This window comes from Lepus europaeus, chromosome 12 (assembly GCF_033115175.1).
Source record: "Lepus europaeus isolate LE1 chromosome 12, mLepTim1.pri, whole genome shotgun sequence".
NCBI lineage: Eukaryota > Metazoa > Chordata > Mammalia > Lagomorpha > Leporidae > Lepus > Lepus europaeus.
In genome coordinates this window covers 58,136,398-58,154,281 of record NC_084838.1, presented here as the reverse complement: position 1 = coordinate 58,154,281, position 17,884 = coordinate 58,136,398, and the positions used below count along the sequence as shown (strand labels likewise).

Genomic DNA, 17,884 nt, shown 5'->3' with positions numbered 1-17,884 from the left:
ATGAAATCATCACTTCCTGATAGGATTCCAGATATTACACCAAATTAATTGTAAGGAGGAATGTGTAAGCTATTGAGACTTCCTATTGTAGAGTTCACTTTAAAAAAATTCTTTCCAATTTCCTATTCTTTCTCCTCTCAGTTATGGCCTCTTACCTTTCACATGAGGGATTAGAGAAAGTGTCAATACTGATTTTCTTTTGAGATCTACACACAATTCAAGGTCCTAAAAGGTTATCATAAGTTTTTATTTCTAGTGGGCATGAGTTTAATGGTAGAAGGAAGAGAAGACACATAAGGCTAGTAAAGGCCTGATGTTACCTAAAAGGAAGAATATATCAAAGATATTTAAAGAGGTAACAAAAATCCAACAGAATTATTTTCTGCTCTCTTTAAGAGTTAGCAGTAACTGGAAAAATTATCCAATAAGATAGGAAACGTATCTTCACAGTGTTATTAATTCTCATAACTAAATGATAAGGTCATTGAGTGATGTAATTTTCAACTCTGGATGAAACAGTTAAATATATGAAAGAAAATGTAGTTATGTTGCTTGACCACTAACAATACTTATGAATGGTTAATAAGTGAATGTTAAGGGAGCAATTAATGTTGAGGGAGCTAAAAATTGGGCTGTATACCTCTCATGTAAACAAGGGTTACATAGCACATCCACAAAGGTGCTGGCCTAGAGCAGCTTGTGAAAACTCACAGTGGAGTCTCTAGCAAGTGTGCAGGTACTCTTTTGCCCTCTTCACTCTTGGGCAGTGCAGAGCTGTCTGGCAAGGCTACACATGTCATACAGAGGCTGTGAGAATGATCCTGTCACTGAACTGCATGATGAGGAAAGCTCTTTTCCTGGTGTGATGAGAGGCTGAGAGGCATCAGTAGAATGCACATAACATTTTTAGTACCCAGATCTATGCACTTCTTGAATATAGATAATGAAAACTCAGTAATAAGGCAGGCTGAATTATTGAAATCTATTTTGATACTATATTTTAGAGAGCAAGTAGCAAAAGTTCAAATAGCAAGGGATAGTAGTCCTCTAACACACACAAAGGAAGATCTATTCAGATCTGTTTCTTGGGGCATTAAGATCCAAAGACTTCTAGTATTAGGAAAAAGGTAAGAGGTAAAGAGATTGTATCTTGAATTAAACAGTATGAATTTTTATAACTTATGGAAGACATATATTTATAACTTAAGATGGTGGTGGGGAATGTTCCTTCTTTTTTTAAGTTTGAAAAGCAAACTGAATAAATATAGTTAGGTTTCTTAGCAGATTACAAAAATATAGTAGACATCTTAGTTCATCCTTTTAATAAGATTGCTCTTCCATGATGTCAGCATCTCCACCTTTTACAAAGTGGGTGGTTGTTTTCTTCATCCTACCTCTTAGAGAAGATAACTTGGAGGGCCAGGGAACATTGTTTGCTTCCTTCTAGTGTTTTCCAACAGTATAGAGCTCACGAATAAGAACGACCATACAGATGGTACTATACTTACTGAGAAAATTGGCAATTGGATGTTATCTGTCAAGGCAATTTGCTTCTTACTGATTTTGCCATAGACACATTTGTAAATTAGCTTATATACTGACTTCAGCTTCGGGTATCCTGAATCTATAATGTATGATTGCACAATACTCAGTATGTGTGTTGAAGCCTTGTTGAACTTAAGAAGGGTGTCATTGAAAATCTGACAGGGCTGCAACACTTTGGAAACTTTTGGTCTCACACCAATGATACCCCTGATTCTGATGAGATGCTAATTTAGGTTCTGCAGGCACATAGAAGTTGCCAGCTTTTATTGCCATCCTCTCCATTCCAATTTCAGATCTGTTTATCTGCCTGTATTCCTTGTGATAGTTCTTAGCTTTTTCATAGATAAGCTTCCTCCTTGCCTTTCAAAGCACATTCTGGCAAGGTATTTTTCTCAGGTGCTTGATCTTCAGCTCTCTGAAATTCTTCCACTTTTTCTTAAGGGTATCTTGCACAATAGTATCCTACCTTCTTCCCTTAGGTATCCTTTATGGTTCCAAGTGGAAAAGAGGCAGTGTTATTTTTTTGTCTTATAATTTTTCATAAGGTAGTTCTATTTTTAGTTTTTAGAAACTTTTATTTAATATATACAAATTTCATGCATTTCATATATACAAATTAGGACCATAGTGTTTCTACCTACCCTACTCTCCCTTGCATCCACACTCCCACCCTTCTTCCTCTCCTATTCCCATTCTTATTTTTTTTTTACAAAGATCTATATTTTCAGTTAACTTTATATTCATAAAATTGACCCTGCAGTAAGTAAAGAGTTGTACATAATGTATGAAGGAAAAAAAAAAAAAAAACAATGTTCCTCAATAGTCGAGACAAGGGCTATAGGGCTATTCAAAATCATCGCATATCACAGTGCCAATTTCACTTCTATAGATTACCTTTTAGATACTCTATTAGTTATTACTGCAGGGAGAACCTATGATATTTGTATTTTTGGGACTGGCTTATTTCTCTAAGTATAATGGTTTGCAGTTACATCCATTTTGTTGCAAATAGCAGGATTTCATTTTTTGATGACTGTAGTATTCCATAGTGTATATATACCAAAATTTCTTGCTTGTTAAAGATTTATTTACTTATTTGAAATTCAGTTATACAGAAAGAGAGATAGAGAGAGGTCTTCCATCTGATGGTTCACTCCCCAGTTGGCCGCAACGGTTGGAGCTGTGCCGATCTGAAGCCAGGAGCTTCCTCCAGGTCTCCCACATGGGTGCAGGAGCCCAAGAAATTGGGCCATCTTCCACTGCTTCCCCAGGCCATAGCAGAGAGCTGGATCAGAAGTGGAGCAGCCGGAACTAGAACTGGCGCCCATATAGCATGCCTGCGCTTCAGACCAGGGCATTAACCCGCTGTGCCACAGCACTGGCCACAATACCAAAATTTCTTTATCCAGTTTTCAGTTGATGGATATATGAGTTGATTCAATATCTTAACTATTGTGAAATGAGCTGCAGTAAACCTGGGGGTACGGATCACTTGTTCATATACTGATTTCTTTTAGGTAAATTCACAGGAGTATGAGGGCTGGGTCATGTGGTAGGTCTGTATTCAGATTTCTGAGGTATCACCATACTGTCTTCCACAGTAGCTATACCAGTTTACATTCCCACCAATAGTGAATTAGGGTACTTTTATCCCACATCTTCACCAGCATTTGTTGTTTGTTGATTCCTGTATGAGAGCCATTCTAACTGGGATGAGGTGATTGTGGTTTTGATTTGCATTTCCCTGATGTCTAGTGATCCTGAGCATGTTTTTAGGTGTCTGATCGCATTTTGAATATCTTCTTTTGACAAATGTCTATTCAAATTCTTTGCCCATTTCTTTTTCTTTTCTTTTTGTCCTTCCTTCCTTCCTTCCTTCCTTCCTTCCTTCCTTCCTTCCTTCCTTTCTTTCTTTTTTTACAGAGAGAGTTAGACAGTGAGAGAGAGAGACAGAGAAAAAGGTCTTCCTTCCATTGGTTCACACCCCAAATGGCTGCCATGGCCAGCGCGCTGCGATGATCCGAAGCCTGGAGCCAGGTGCTTCCTCCTGGTCTCCCATGTGGGTGCAGGGCCCAAGCACTTAGGCCATCCTCCACTGCTCTCCCGGGCCAAGCAGAGAACTGGACTGGAAGAGGAGCAACCGGGACAGAACCGGCGCCCCAACTGGGACTAGAACCTGGGGTGCTGGTGCCGCAGGCAGAGGATTAGCCTATTGAGCCGTGGCACTGGCCCTTTGCCCATTTCTTAACTGGATTGTTCGTTTTGTTGTTGTTGAGTTTCTTGACCTCTTCATAGATTCTGGAGAGTAATCCTTTATTAGTTCCATAGTTTGCAAATATTTCCCCCATTCTGTTGGTTGCCTCTTCATTTTGCTGATTGTTTCTTTTACAGTGTAGAAGCTTCTCAGTTTGATGTAATCCCATTTTTCAATTTTGGATTTGATTTTGTGTGCTTTTGGAGTTTTTTTCTAAGAAGCCTTTGCCTATGCCGATGTCTTGTAAGGTTTCCCCAATATTCTCTAGAAATTTGATAGTATTGGGTCATAGATTTAGGTCACTGATCCATTTTGAGTGGATTTTTTTGTAAGGTGTAAGGTAGGGCTCTTGTTTTATACTTCTATATGCAGGTATCAAGTTTTCCCAGAATCATTTGTTGAAGAGGCTGTCCTTGCCTCAGGGATTGATTTTAGCTACTTTGTTAAAGGTAAGTTGATTGTATTGTGGATTGAATTCTGGAGTTTCTACTCTATTCTGTTAGTCTAAACATCTGTTTTTGTACCAGTACCAGGTTGTTTTGATTATAACTGTCCTGAAGTATTTCTTGAAATCTTGTTTTGTGATGTCTCTGGCTTTGCTTTTGTTGTTTAAGATTGCTTTGCTATTTGGGGTCTCTTGCATTTCCATATGAATTTTAGCATCATTTTTTTTCTAGATATGGAAAAAAAATGTCCTTAGTACTTTGGGATCACATTGAATCTGTGAATTTCTTTCAGTGGTATGGACATTTTGATGATACTAATTCTTCCAGTCAATGAACGTAGGAAGATTTTTCCATTTTTTGTGTCTTCTTCTATTTCCTTCTTTAATGTTTTGTAATTTTAATCATTTTCAATTTAACCAATAATTTAACATTCTTGGATAAATTTATCCCTATGTAGTTAATTTTTTGTAGCTATTATGAATGGGATTGATCGTAGAAGTTCTTTCTTAGTCATGGCCTTGTCTGTGTATCCAAAGTCTATGGATTTTGGGTGCTAGTTTATATCCTGCCACATTACCAACTATCTTATGAGTTCCAATAGTCTCTTAGTTTAGTCTTTTGGGTCCCCTAAAGATACAATTATGTCATTTGCAAAAAGGAATAATTTGACTTTCTCTTCATTTCACTGGTATTTTCATATTTTTTTGTGGTTTTAATTTTGTTTATTTCTTCTCAGATTTTAATTATTTCTTTCCTCCTACTAGTTTTGGGTTTGATTGTGTTGTTTTTGTAGGTCTTGAAGATGGCATTGATAGCTCATTTATTTGGTGATAACTCATTTATAATTTCTTTTTTAACTTTTATTTAATAAATATAAATTTCCAAAGTACAACTTTTGAATTATAGCAGCTTTTTCCCCCATAACCTCCCTCCCACCCGCAACCATCCCATCTCCCACTCCCTCTCCCATCCCATTCTTCATCAAGATTCATTTTCAATTATCTTTATATACAGAAGATCAACTTAGTACATACTAAGTAAAGATTTGAACAGACTGCACCCAAAAAGACACACAAAGTATAGAGTACTGTTTGAGTAGTAGTTTCACCATTAATTCTCATAGTACAACACATTAAGGGGCAGAGATCCTACATGGGGAGCAGGTAGGTGCACAGTGACTCTCATTGTTGATTTAATAATTGACAATCTTAATTTATGATGTCAGTTATCACCCAAGGCTCTTGTCATGAGCTGCCAAGGCTATGGTAGCCTCTTGAGTTCACCAACTCTGGTCTTATTTACACAAGGCCATATTAAAAGTGGAAGTTCTCTCCTCCCTTCAGTGAAAGGTGCTGCCTTCTTTGATGGCCCATTCTTTCTGCTGGGATCTCACTCACAGAGATCTTTCATTTAGGTCATTTTTCTTTTTTTTCCATGGCATCTTGGCTTTCCATGCCTACAATACTCTCATGGACTCTTCAGCCAGATCCGAATGCCTTAAGGGCTGATTCTGAGGCCAGAGTGCTGTTTAGGACATCTGCCATTCTATGAGTCTTTTGTGTATCCCACTTCCCATGTAGGATCATTCTCTCCTTTTTAATTCTATCAATTATTTGCAGACACTGGTCTTATTTATGTAATCCATTTTACACTTAATCCCATATTTTTGATCAATTATGAACTTAAACCGATCACTTTAACAAGTAAGATGGCATTGGTACATGCCACCTTGATGGGATTGAATTGGAATCCCCTGGCACATTTCTAGCTCTACCATTAGGGGCAAGTCTGAGTGGGCATGTGCTGAACTGTACATCTGTTCCCTGTCTTATTCCCACTAATATTTAACAGGGATCACTTTTAAGTTAAATTTAAATGACTAAGAATAATTGTGTGTTAATTAAAGAGTTCAGCCAATGGTATTAAGTAGAACAACAACAAAAAAACACTAAAAGGAATAAAATAGTAAGTTGTTCCTTGATAGTCAGGACAAGGGCTGATCAAGTCATTGTTTCTCATAGTGTCCATGTCACTTCAACAGGTTTCCTTTTAAGTGATCAGTTAGTTGTCACCGATTAGGGAGAACATATGATATTTGTCCCTTTGGGACTGGCTTATTTCACTCAGCATGATGTTCCAGGTTCCTCCTTTTTGTTGCAAATGACTGGATTTCATTTTTTTTACCTCTGTATAGTATTCTTTTTTTTTTTTTTTTTTGACAGGCAGAGTGGACAGTGAGAGAGAGAGACAGAGAGAAAGGTCTTCCTTTGCCGTTGGTTCACCCTCCAATGGGCGCCGCGGCTGGCGCACTGCAGCCGGTACACCGCGCTGATCTGATGGCAGGAGCCAGGTGCTTATCCTGGTCTCCCGTGGGGTGCAGAGCCCAAGGACTTGGGCCATGCTCCACTGCACTCCTGGGCCACAGCAGAGAGCTGGCCTGGAAGAGGGGCAACTGGGACAGAATCTGGCGCCCCGACCGGGACTAGAACCCGGTGTGCCAGTGCCGCAAGGCAGAGGATTAGCCTAGTGAGCCGCAGCACTGGCCTGCTGTATAGTATTCTACAAAGTCTGGAAATCTCTTTCAATGCTGAATCTTTTTCAGGTTTAGGAATTAAGGTGATGCTGGCTTCATAGAAAGAATTTAGGAGGATTCCCTCTTTTTTGATTGTTCTGAATATTTTGAGAAGAATTGGAATTAGTTCTTCATTAAATGTCTGGTAGAATTCAGCAGTAAATCCATCCATTCCTGGGATTTTCTTTGAGGGAGGGCCTGTATTACTGATTCAATTTCTGACTCGGTTATTGGTCTGTTTAGGTTTTCTATGTCTTCATGATTCAATTTCAGTAGGTTGTATGTGTCCAGGAATCTGTCCATTTCTGATAAATTCCCTATTTGCTGGCATACAACACTTTGCAGTAATTTCTGATGACTCCTTTTATTTCTGTGGTGTCTGTTGTTACATTCCCTTTTTCATCTCTGATTTTATTGATTTGGGTCTTTTATTTTTTTCTTCAGTTGGGCTAGTGGGGTGTCAGTTTTGTTTATTTTTTTCAAAAAGACCAGCTCTTCATTTTGCTGATCTTTTAAATTTTTTTTGGATTCAATTCTGTTGAATTCTTCTCTAATTTTAATTATTTCTCTTCTCCTCCTAGTTTTAGGTCTAGTTTGCTGCAGTTTTTCAGCATCCCTGAGATTCATTGATAGCTGATTTGTTTGCTGCCTTTCCAATTTCTTGATATAGGCACCTATTGCTATAAACTTTCCTCTTAACACTGCTTTTGCTGTATCCCATGTTTTGATATGTTGTGTTGTTATCCTCATTTACTTCCAGAAAGTTTTTGATTTCTCTTTTGATTTCTTCAGTGACCCAGTGTTCATTCAGGAGCATGTTGTTCAGTCTCCATGTGTTTGCATATGCTCTAGGGATTCCTGAGTTGCTAATTTCCAGGTTCATTGTACTTTGGTCTGAGAAGAGGCATGGTATCATTTCTATTCTTTTGAATTTGCTGAGACTTGCTTTATGGCCTAGTATGTAGTGAATTCTAGAGTAGGCTCCATATACTGTTGAGGAGAATGTATATTCTTCAAATGTAGGATAAAAAGTTCTGTAGATATCTGTTAGATCCATTTTGACTATAGTGTCTATTAAATCTGCTGTTTCCTTATTGATCTTTTGTCTGGTTGATCTGTCCATTGCTGAAAGTGGAATATTGAAGTACCCCAATACTATAGCATTGGAGTCTAAGTCTCCCTTTAAGTTCCTTAACATATCTTTTAAATAAACCAGTGCCCTGTAATTAGGTGCTTGTACGTTTATAATAGTTATATCTTCCTGTTGAATTGATCCCTTAATCATTATATAGTGCTCCTGTTTGTCTCTCTTAACAGTTTTTGTTTCAAAGTTCATTTTGTCTGATATTAAGATGGCTACGCCAGCTCTTTTTTGGTTTCTGTTGGCATGGATTATCTTTTTCCAACCTTTTACTTTCAGCCTGCATGTACCTTTGTTGGAAAGATGCATTTCTTGTAAGCAGTAAATAGATGGGTTTTGTCTTTTAATCCATTCGGCCAGTCTGTGCCTTTTATCTGGAGAGTTGAGGCCATTTACATTCAATGTGACTATTGATAAGTAGTGACTTTGCCCTGCCATTTTTCCAAAGATATTTCTGCTATATGCTTTGAATTTCCTGTGATCTTTTACTAAGATATTTTCTTCCTTTACCTTCTTTCGTATTGATGGCCGTGTTTCTTTATTTCTGTGTAACACATCTTTAAGTGTCTTTTGCAGGGCTGGATGTGTGGTGACAAACTTTTTCAATTTCTGTTTTCTTTGAAAGGTCTTTTTTTCACCTTCATTCACAAATGAGAGCTTTTGCAGGATACAATATTCTGGGCTGGCAGTTTTTCTCTTAGTACCTGGGCTATATTTTGCCATTCCCTCCTAGCCTGTAGGGTTTCTGATGTGAAGTCTGCTGTGAGTCTGATTAGAGATCCTCTGAGAGTAATCTGATGTTTCTCTATTGCATATTTTAGAATCTTTTTTTTTTATATTTCACTGTGTTGAGTTTGATTACAATGTGTTGTGATGAGGATCTATTTTTGTCATGTTTATTGGGGGTTCTATGTGCTTCCTGTACTTGGATGTCTCTGTCCTTCTCCAAACCTGGGAAGTTTTCTGCTAGTATCTCACTAAAAAGGCCTTCTAATCCTTTCTCTCTCTCCATGCCTTCAGGAACTCCTAGAACCTGAATGTTGCTTTTTTTTTAAAATAGTATCCTGTAGATTCCCCAACAATATCTTTTCTTTGGTTTGACTGTATACTTTCCTGTCTTTGTCTTCTAAGTCCAATATTCTCTCTTCTATCTAACTGAATCTGTTTTTAAGGCTCTCAAATGTGTTTTTTTTTTATTCAACAGGTAGAGTTATAGACAGTGAGAGAGACAGAGAGAAAGGTCTTCCTTCCGTTGGTTCACTCCCCAAATGGCCACTATTGTTAGCGCTGCACCGATCTGAAGCCAGGAGCCAGGTGCTTCTTCCTGGTCTCTCATGTGGGTGCAGGGGCCCAAGCACTTGGGCCATCCTCCACTGCCCTCCCAGGCCACAGAAGAGAGCTGGACTAGAAGAGGAGCAACCAGGACTAGAACACTGTGCCCATATGGAATGCCAGCGCTGCAGGCAGAGGATTAACCAAGTGAGCCATGGCACCAGCCCTCAAATATGTTTTTCATTTTCTATTGAATTCTTCATTTTTATTTTTTTCTCTTCAATATCTCAATTTCATGTTCTACTAAATTCCTCATTTCATTTTGATTCATCCTTATGATTTCATTTTCACAAGCGAGATTTTCTGTTCTGTCCTATATGGATTTCTATAGTTCGTGCATTAGTTTTTGATAACTTCTAAATGTTCTTATCATAAATTTTTTTAAATCCATATCTTGCATTTCTTCTATCTCTTCATCTTCATAATCTTATATTGGAGTGTCATGTTCATTTGGGAGCATCATTATGTCTTCCTTGTTCTTGTTTCCTTAGTTTCTGCATTTGTTGTTTGGCATTGTGCAGATATTTTTGGTTTCTCCTTCTCCTTCTCCTTCTCCTTCTCCTTCTCCTTCTCCTTCTCCTTCTCCTTCTCCTTCTCCTTCTTCTTCTTCTTCTTCTTCTTCTTCTTTTCTGTGGTGGTTTTTCTTGTTATACTATGACTCTAGATTAAGTGAACTGTCTGCTTTTGGTGAATCTCTAGAAGATTGTGGTGGGTGTGGCCAGAGAGCTCTGTTCAGTTCTTTAAGGGTGTGCCAGAGGTGACACACCCAGGTTTGGCATGGTAAATCTTCTCTCTCTCTCTCTTTTATTCAAATGAGAAGTAATTCTGCTCAGCTGAGCTCTTTTCCTAGATGGCAATCAGTGCCTGAGCGCTAGCCCCAGTGGGTTTAATATTTGTCTGCTCTGTCCCAAGCACCACACAAAGGATCTGTACAGTACTCAGTGTAAGCTCAGATTCCCCTGCAATGTCTCTCACCGGGTAGCAAAGGCCACCAAATTTGTGGCGTCTCCCACCGAGACTACTCATGTCTCAGCCACACTGTCAGTTTCTCAGCCATACCCTCAGTTTTTTTTTTTTTTTCACAGTCACAGTTCATAAGCTCCACACATTCACTAGGTCTTAGTCTCCTGTTATTTCTCCCCACCAGAGTCAGGTTTTTCTGTTTGGCTGAGGGCAGGCACAGCCCCGAGTTGTGCAGCTGTTATGTATGTTCAAAATGTTGCCTGCTCTGTTGTCTCACTCTTTGTAGGGTGAGTGGAGAGAGAGAATCATGTCCGTACTGGTCCCTTTTTTTTTTTTCTCTCCTCTAGTTAGGCTGGTGTACTTTCCCCTATGGGGCTTCAAGCCTTGTTCTCTCTAGGCTCTTTCTGCCTCTTTTCCGTCAGTGTCTCAGGCTACTGAGGTTTCTCCTCACCTCCCTTTCCAGTGCTGGAGCGGAGACTTTCTTGGCAGCTGGGCTCCTGAGCCATGGGTGCCCGTGCCCTGTGCGTAGTTCCACTGTGTCCCTCTAATTCTGGAAGAGTTTCCCTCTGCAGTTTTTTCCCTAACTCTACCCTGAGACTACAGAATCTACACTTTTATTAAACTATCTTTTTCTGGACTATCAGTGAGCTCCCTCCCTATTCTGCCATCTTAATTTCTTGATGTAGGCACCAATTGCTCTAAACTTCTCAGTTAACACTGCTTTTTCAGTATCCTGTAAGTTTTGATGTGTTACATTTTTATCTTCATTCATTTCCAGAAAATTTTTTTTAATTCTCTTTTTCTTTCTTCTATAATCTGCTGCTCTTTCATGAGCATGTTGTTCAGTCTCCTTGTATTTTTGTATGATCTTGAGATTCTTGCGTTGTTGATTTCCAGCTTCATTCCATTGTGGTCAGAGAAGATGGATGGTAGAATTTCAATTTTTTTTTTAATTTGCTGAGACTTGCTTTATGGCCTAGCAGATGGACTATCCTAGAGAAAATTCCACATGCTGATGAGAGGAATGTGTATTCTGCAACTGTGGGATCAGAAGTTCTGTAGATATCACTTAGGTCCATTTGGTCCATAGTGTTGATTAGCTCTGTTGTTTTTTTGTTGATTTTTCTGTCTCATTGATCTGTCCATTGCTGAAAATGGGATGTTGAAGTCCACCATTACTGTTTCTATTGGATTCTATGTCTCCCTTTAGATCTGTTAAAATTTCTTTTAAATAGGCAGAAGCCCTGAAATTGGGTGCATAAACATTTATCATAGTAACTTTGTCCTGTTGACTTGCTCCCTTAATCATTATATAGTACTCTTCTCTCTTTTAACAGTTTTAGTGTTAAAGTCTATTTTGTCTGATATTAAGATGCCTACAATTGTCCTTTTTGCTTTCTGTCAGCATAAAATAGCTATTTCCATCCTTTCACTTTCAGTCTGCTTGTATCTTTGTTGGTAAGATGTGTTTCTTGTAAGCAGCAAAGAGATGGGTCTTGCTTTTTAAACTATTCAGCCAGCTGGTATCTTTTACTGGAGAGTTGAGGTCATTTACATTCAAGGTTACTATTGACAAGTAATGACTTGGCCCTGCCATTTTTCTACAAATATTCCTATTGTTTACTTTGGTTTTCCTTTGTATTTATATTGGGAGATTTTCTGCCTTCACATTCTTTCATAATGTTGACTATCTTTCTGTGTCTCTGTGTGTATAGTACATCCTTAAGCATCTTTTATAAGGCTGGAAAAGTGGTGACAAATTCTGTCTTTTTTTTTTTTTTTTGGTATGGGAGGTCTTTATTTCACCTTCACTCTTTTTTTTTTAAAGATTTTATTTTATTTTTTTTATTTATTAAACTTTTATTTAATGAATATAAATTTCCAAAGTACAGCTTATGGGTTACAATGGCTTCCCCCCTCCCATAACTTCCCTCCCGCCCGCAACCCTCCCCTTTCCCGCTCCCTCTCCCCTTCCATTCACATCAAGATTCATTTTCAATTCTCTTTATATACAGAAGATCAGTTTAGTATATATTAAGTGAAGATTTCAACAGTTTGCCCCGTATAGCAACACAAAGTGAAAAAACTACCGTTGGAGTACTAGTTATAGCATTAAATAAGAGTGTACAGCACATTAAAGACAGAGATCCTACATAATATTTTTTTAAATTAATTAATTTTCTATGCCATTTCCAATTTAACACCAGGTTGTTTTTTTTCATTTCCAATTATCTTTATATACAGAAGATCAATTCAGTATATAATTAGTAAAGACCTCATCAGTTTGTACCCACACAGAAACACAAAGTATAAAAATACTGTTTCAGCACTAGTTATAGCATCACTTCACATTAGACAACATGTTAAGGACAGATCCCACATGGGTTGTAAGTACACAGTGACTCCTGTTGCTGACTTAACAATTTGACACTCCTGTTCATGGCGTCAGTAATCTCCCTAGGCTCTAGTCATGAGTTGTCAGTGCTATGGAAGCCTTTAGAGTTTGCTGACTTTGATCTTATTCCGCTAGGGTCATAGTCAAAGTGGAAGTTCTCTCCTCCCTTTGGAGAAAGGTACCTCCTTCTTTGATGGCCCCGTTCTTTCCACTGGGATCTCACTCACAGAGATCTTTCATTTAGGACTTTTTTTTTCCATGGTATCTTGGCTTTCCATGCCTACTATACTCTCATGGGCTCTTCAGCCAGATCCGAATGCCTTGAGGGTTGATTCTGAGGCCAGAGTGTTGCTTAGGACATCTGCCATTCTATGAGTCTGCTGTGTATCCCACTTCCCATGTTGGATCCTTCTCTCCCTTTTTGATTCTATTAGTTAGTATTAGCAGACACTTGTCTTGTTTGTGTGATCCCTTTGACTCTTAGACCTATCAGAGCCATCAATTGTGAGCTGAAATTGATCACTTGGACATTGGTACATGCCACCTTGATGGGATTGTGTTGGAATCCCCTGGCACATTTCTAACTCCACCCTTTGCGGCAAGTCCGATTGAGCATGTCCCAAATTGTACGTCTCCTCCCTCTCTTTTTCCACTCTTAAATTTAACAGGGATCAATTTTCAATTAAAATTTAAACACCTAAGAATAATTGTGTGTTGATTACAGAGTTCAACCACTAGTACTAGAACAACAACAACAACAACAAATACTAAAAAGGATAAAGTATTTCATTGTACATCTAGAGTCAGGACAAGAGCTGATCAGGTCATTGTATCTTATAGTGTCCTTTTCACTTAACAGGTTCCCCCTTTTTTGCTCAGTTGTCATCGATCAGTGAAAACAAATGATATTTGTCTCTTTGGGACTGGCTTAATTCACTCAGCATGATGTTTTCCAGATTGCTCCATCTTGTTGCAAATGACCGGGTTTCGTTTTTTTCTTACTGCTGTATAGTATTCTATGGAGTACATGTCCCATAATTTCTTTATCCAGTCTACTGTTGATGGGCATTTGGGTTGGTTCCAGGTCTTAGCTATTGTGAATTGAGCTGCAATAAACATTAATGTGCAGATCGCTTTTTTATTTGCCAAATTAATTTCCTTTGGGTAAATTCCAAGGAGTGGGATGGCTGGGTTGTATGGTAGGGTTATGTTCAGGTTTCTGAGGAATCTCCAGACAGACTTCCATAGTGGCTTAACCAGTTTGCATTCCCACCAACAGTAGGTTAGTGTCCCTTTTTCCCCACATCCTCTCCAGCATCTGCTGTTGGTAGATTTCTGAATGTGAGCCATTCTCACCGGGGTGAGATGGAACCTCATTGTGGTTTTGATTTGCATTTCTCTGATTGCTAGTGATCTTGAACATTTTTTCATGTGTCTGTTGGCCATTTGGATTTCCTCTTTCGAAAAATGTCTATTGAGGTCCTTGGCCCATCTCTTAAGTGGGTTGTTTGTTTTGTTGTTGTGGATTTTCTTGATTTCTTTGTAGATTCTGGTTATCAACCCTTTATCTGTAGTATAGTTTGCAAATATTTTTTCCCATTCTGTTGGTTGCCTCTTCACTTTCCTGTTTCTTTTGAAGTACAGAAACTTCTCAATTTGATGCAATCCCAATTGGGAAGGAAGAACTCAAACTATCCCTCTTTGCAGATGATATGATTCTTTATTTAGGGGACCCAAAGAACTCTACTAAGAGACTGCTGTAACTCATCAAAGAGTTTGGCAAAGTTGCAGGTTATAAAATCAATGCACAAAAGTCAACAGCCTTTGTATACACAGGCAATGCCACAGCTGAGGAAGAACTTCTAAGATCAATCCCATTCACAATAGCTACAAAAACAATCAAATACCTTGGAATAAACTTTACCAAAGACGTTAAAGATCTCTACGATGAAACTACAAAATCTTACAGAAAGAAATAGAAGAGGATACCAAAAAATGGGAAAATCTTCCATGCTCATGGATTGGAAGAATCAATATCATCAAAATGTCTATTCTCCCAAAAGCAATTTATACATTCAATGCAATACCAATCAAGATACCAAAGACATTCTTCTCAGATCTGGAAAAAATGATGCTGAAATTCATATGGAGACACAGAAGACCTCGAATAGCCAAAGCAGTCTTGTACAACAAAAACAAAGCCGGAGGCATCACAATACCAGATTTCAGGACATACTACAGGGCAGTTGTTATCAAAACAGCGTGGTACTGGTACAGAAACAGATGGATAGACCAATGGAACAGAATAGAAACACCAGAAATCAATCCAAACATCTACAGCCAACTTATATTTGACCAAAGATCCAAACCTAATCCCTGGAATAAGGACAGTCTATTCAATAAATGGTGCTGGGAAAATTGGATTTCCATGTGCAGAAGCTTGAAGCAAGACCCCTACATTTCACCTTACACAAAAATTCACTCAACATGGATTAAAGACTTAAATCTATGACCCGAAACCATCAAATTATTAGAGAGCATTGGAGAAACCCTGCAAGATATAGGTACAGGCAAAGACTTCTTGGAAAATACTCCAACAGCACAGGCAGTCACCTTCACTCTTAAATGAGAGCTTTGCAGGGTATAGTATTCTGGGTTGACAGTTTTTTTCTCTTAGGATGTGGATTATATATCTCCATTCTCTCCTAGCCTTTAGGGTTTCTGATAATAAGTCAGGTCTGAGTCTAATTGGAGATCCTCTGAAAGTAATCTGGCAGTTTTCTCATGCAAATTTTTGAATTTTGTCTTTTTTTAAAGATTTATTTTATTTATTTATTTGAAAGAGTTACAGAGAGAGGTCAAGACAGAGAGAGAGGTCTTCCATCTGCTGCTTCACGCCCCAGATAGCTGTAACAACTGGAGCTGCGCTGATCTGCAGGCAGGAGCCAGGAGCCTCTTCCTGCTTTCCAGCATGGGTTTAGGAGTCAAAGGACTTGGGCCATCTTCCACTGCTTTCCCAGGCCATAGCAGAGAGCTGGATCAGAAAGAGGAGCAGCTGGGATTCGAACTAGTACCCATATGGGATGCCAGTGCTTCAGGCCAGGGCTTTAACCCGCTGTGCAACAATGCCGGCCCCTGAATTTTTTCTTTATGTTTTATTGTTGAGAGATGTCATGATGAAGATCTTTTCTGGTCATGTCTATTAGGAGTTTTATATGCTTCCTTGGACATCCCTTTCTTTCTCCAAAATGGAGATGTTTTCTGTAATTACTTCACTAAATAGGCAACTAATCCATTCTGTCTTTCCATGACTTCAGGAATTCCTAAGACCAGCATGCTGAGTTTTTTGATAGTATCTCATAAATCTCCAACAGTGTCTTCTTTAATTGTTTTTATTTGAGAGGGGTAGAGTTACAGACAGGGAGAGGGTGAGACAGAGAGAAAGGTCTTCCATCTGATGGTCCACTCCTAAATGGCCACAATGACTGGAGCTGAAGCAATCCATAGCTAGTAGCCAGGACCTTCTTTCAGGTCTCCCACCTGAGTACAGGGGGCAAACATTTGGGCTATCTTCTACTGCTTTCCCAGGCTATCAGCAGAGAGCTGGATTGGAAGAGGACTAGCTGAGACATGTACCAGCACCTGTATGTGATACTGCCACGGCAGCTGGAGGCTTAGTCTACTATTCAAAGCGCAAGCCCCTCCAACACTGTTTTTAATTTTTCTCTTTTCTTCTTGGTTTTTTTAGTCTGACTGAAAAATTTCTAAAGATTTGTTTCTAGTTTGAATATTCTTTCTTCTGCCTTACCAAGTCTGTTATTAAGACTTTCCATAGCATTTTTATTTGTTCTATTCAGTTATTCATTTCTAATATTTCATTTGGATTTCTCTTTAAAATATCAAATTCATGGGATAAATTTTCATTCATGTCATGTGTGGATTTCTTTAATTCGTGGATTTGGTTCTCATTGCTTCTGAGTAATCCCATGACTAATCTTTTGAATTCCATTTCAGGCATTTCATCAATCTCTTCATCTTTACATTCTAATGTTGAAGTGTTGTGTTTCTTTGGAGCATTCATATTGTCTTTCTTACTTTTGTTTCTTGAATTTATATGTTTATTTCTAGGCATTTGTGGAGATACTTGGTGGTTTTTTCTTCTTATGCCTTTTATCATTGAACTGTGCCTGTGTGGCTGAGTGGAATGTCTGCTCTTACAGTGAATACACAGGTGTTTGTTCTGAGTGTGGTCAGGAAGCTCTGGTGAGTGCTCCAGGGTTTAGTGAGTATCTGGGGTGACACCCTAGATGGGTGTTGTAGATCTTCTGTTTGTTGTTTGTTTGTTTGTTTGATGTTTTCAGAAGGGAGGGTTTGATCAGCTCTGTTGGCATAATCACAGCCTCTCCTCTTTTTTAAGGCAATCAGTGCATGGGTGTTAACCCACAGTGCATGCAGTCTTCATCAGTGCACCTGTAAGAACCACACAAAGGATCTGCGCTGTCCTCAGTGTGAACATGGATCCCATTACAGTGACCCACCCCAGGCAGTCAGGGAGCTCTGAGCATGTAGAGCTGCTCACAATAATTGCCCAGAGACCCAGCTACACCCTGCACCCTCTCGTGCAGTGGAGTTCCTACAGTCTCAGCACACAAGGCTCTCAGTGTCATGGGGAACAGAGGATCCACTCTGCCTCACTAGACTGTCCTGTCCACAGAGAGGCAGAGATGTTCCCAGAGCCAGCAGACTGTGAGTGCTCTGCCTAGGTAGTTTGAGCACCAGAGCCTGTGATATGTTGAGATGCTGGAGGCACCTCACAGTCCCACATGAGTCTCCAGGCCTTGTCAGTTCTCCAGCCAAATTACAGAATTGGGATAACCTGAATTTGAGTATATAATACCTTTACTTGTAACTATATACTTCCTTGCTACTATTAGTTTATTTTCATTTCAACTTGAAGAACTTATAGCATTTCTGATTCAGCAGGTCTGATAATGATGAACCCCTCAGCTTTTATTTCTGTATGAATGCCCTTTTCTCCTCTTCATTTCTGAAGAACAGCCTTTCTGAGAGTATAATACTCTTAGCTGACAATATTTTCTTATAGTACTGTATATTTATCATTTCACTGTTTCCTGGCTGGCATAATTTCACTTGAGAAATCCACTGGTAGCTTTATCATAGTTCCCTTGTGTTTGATAGTTCTGTTTTCTCCAGTGCTTTCAGAAGTCCTTCTTTG

General features: G+C 38.9%; 1 protein-coding gene and 1 pseudogene across 10 annotated transcripts in view; one reads left to right on the top strand and one right to left on the bottom strand.

Moving 5' to 3' along the window:
* The window catches only part of LOC133771829 (endophilin-A1), a 717,118-nt gene that overhangs the window by 33,653 nt on the left and 665,581 nt on the right, over nucleotides 1–17,884 (top strand). The gene's annotated exons all lie outside the window — the stretch shown is intronic.
* Nucleotides 1,308–10,759, bottom strand: LOC133771866 (large ribosomal subunit protein uL30-like; annotated as a pseudogene).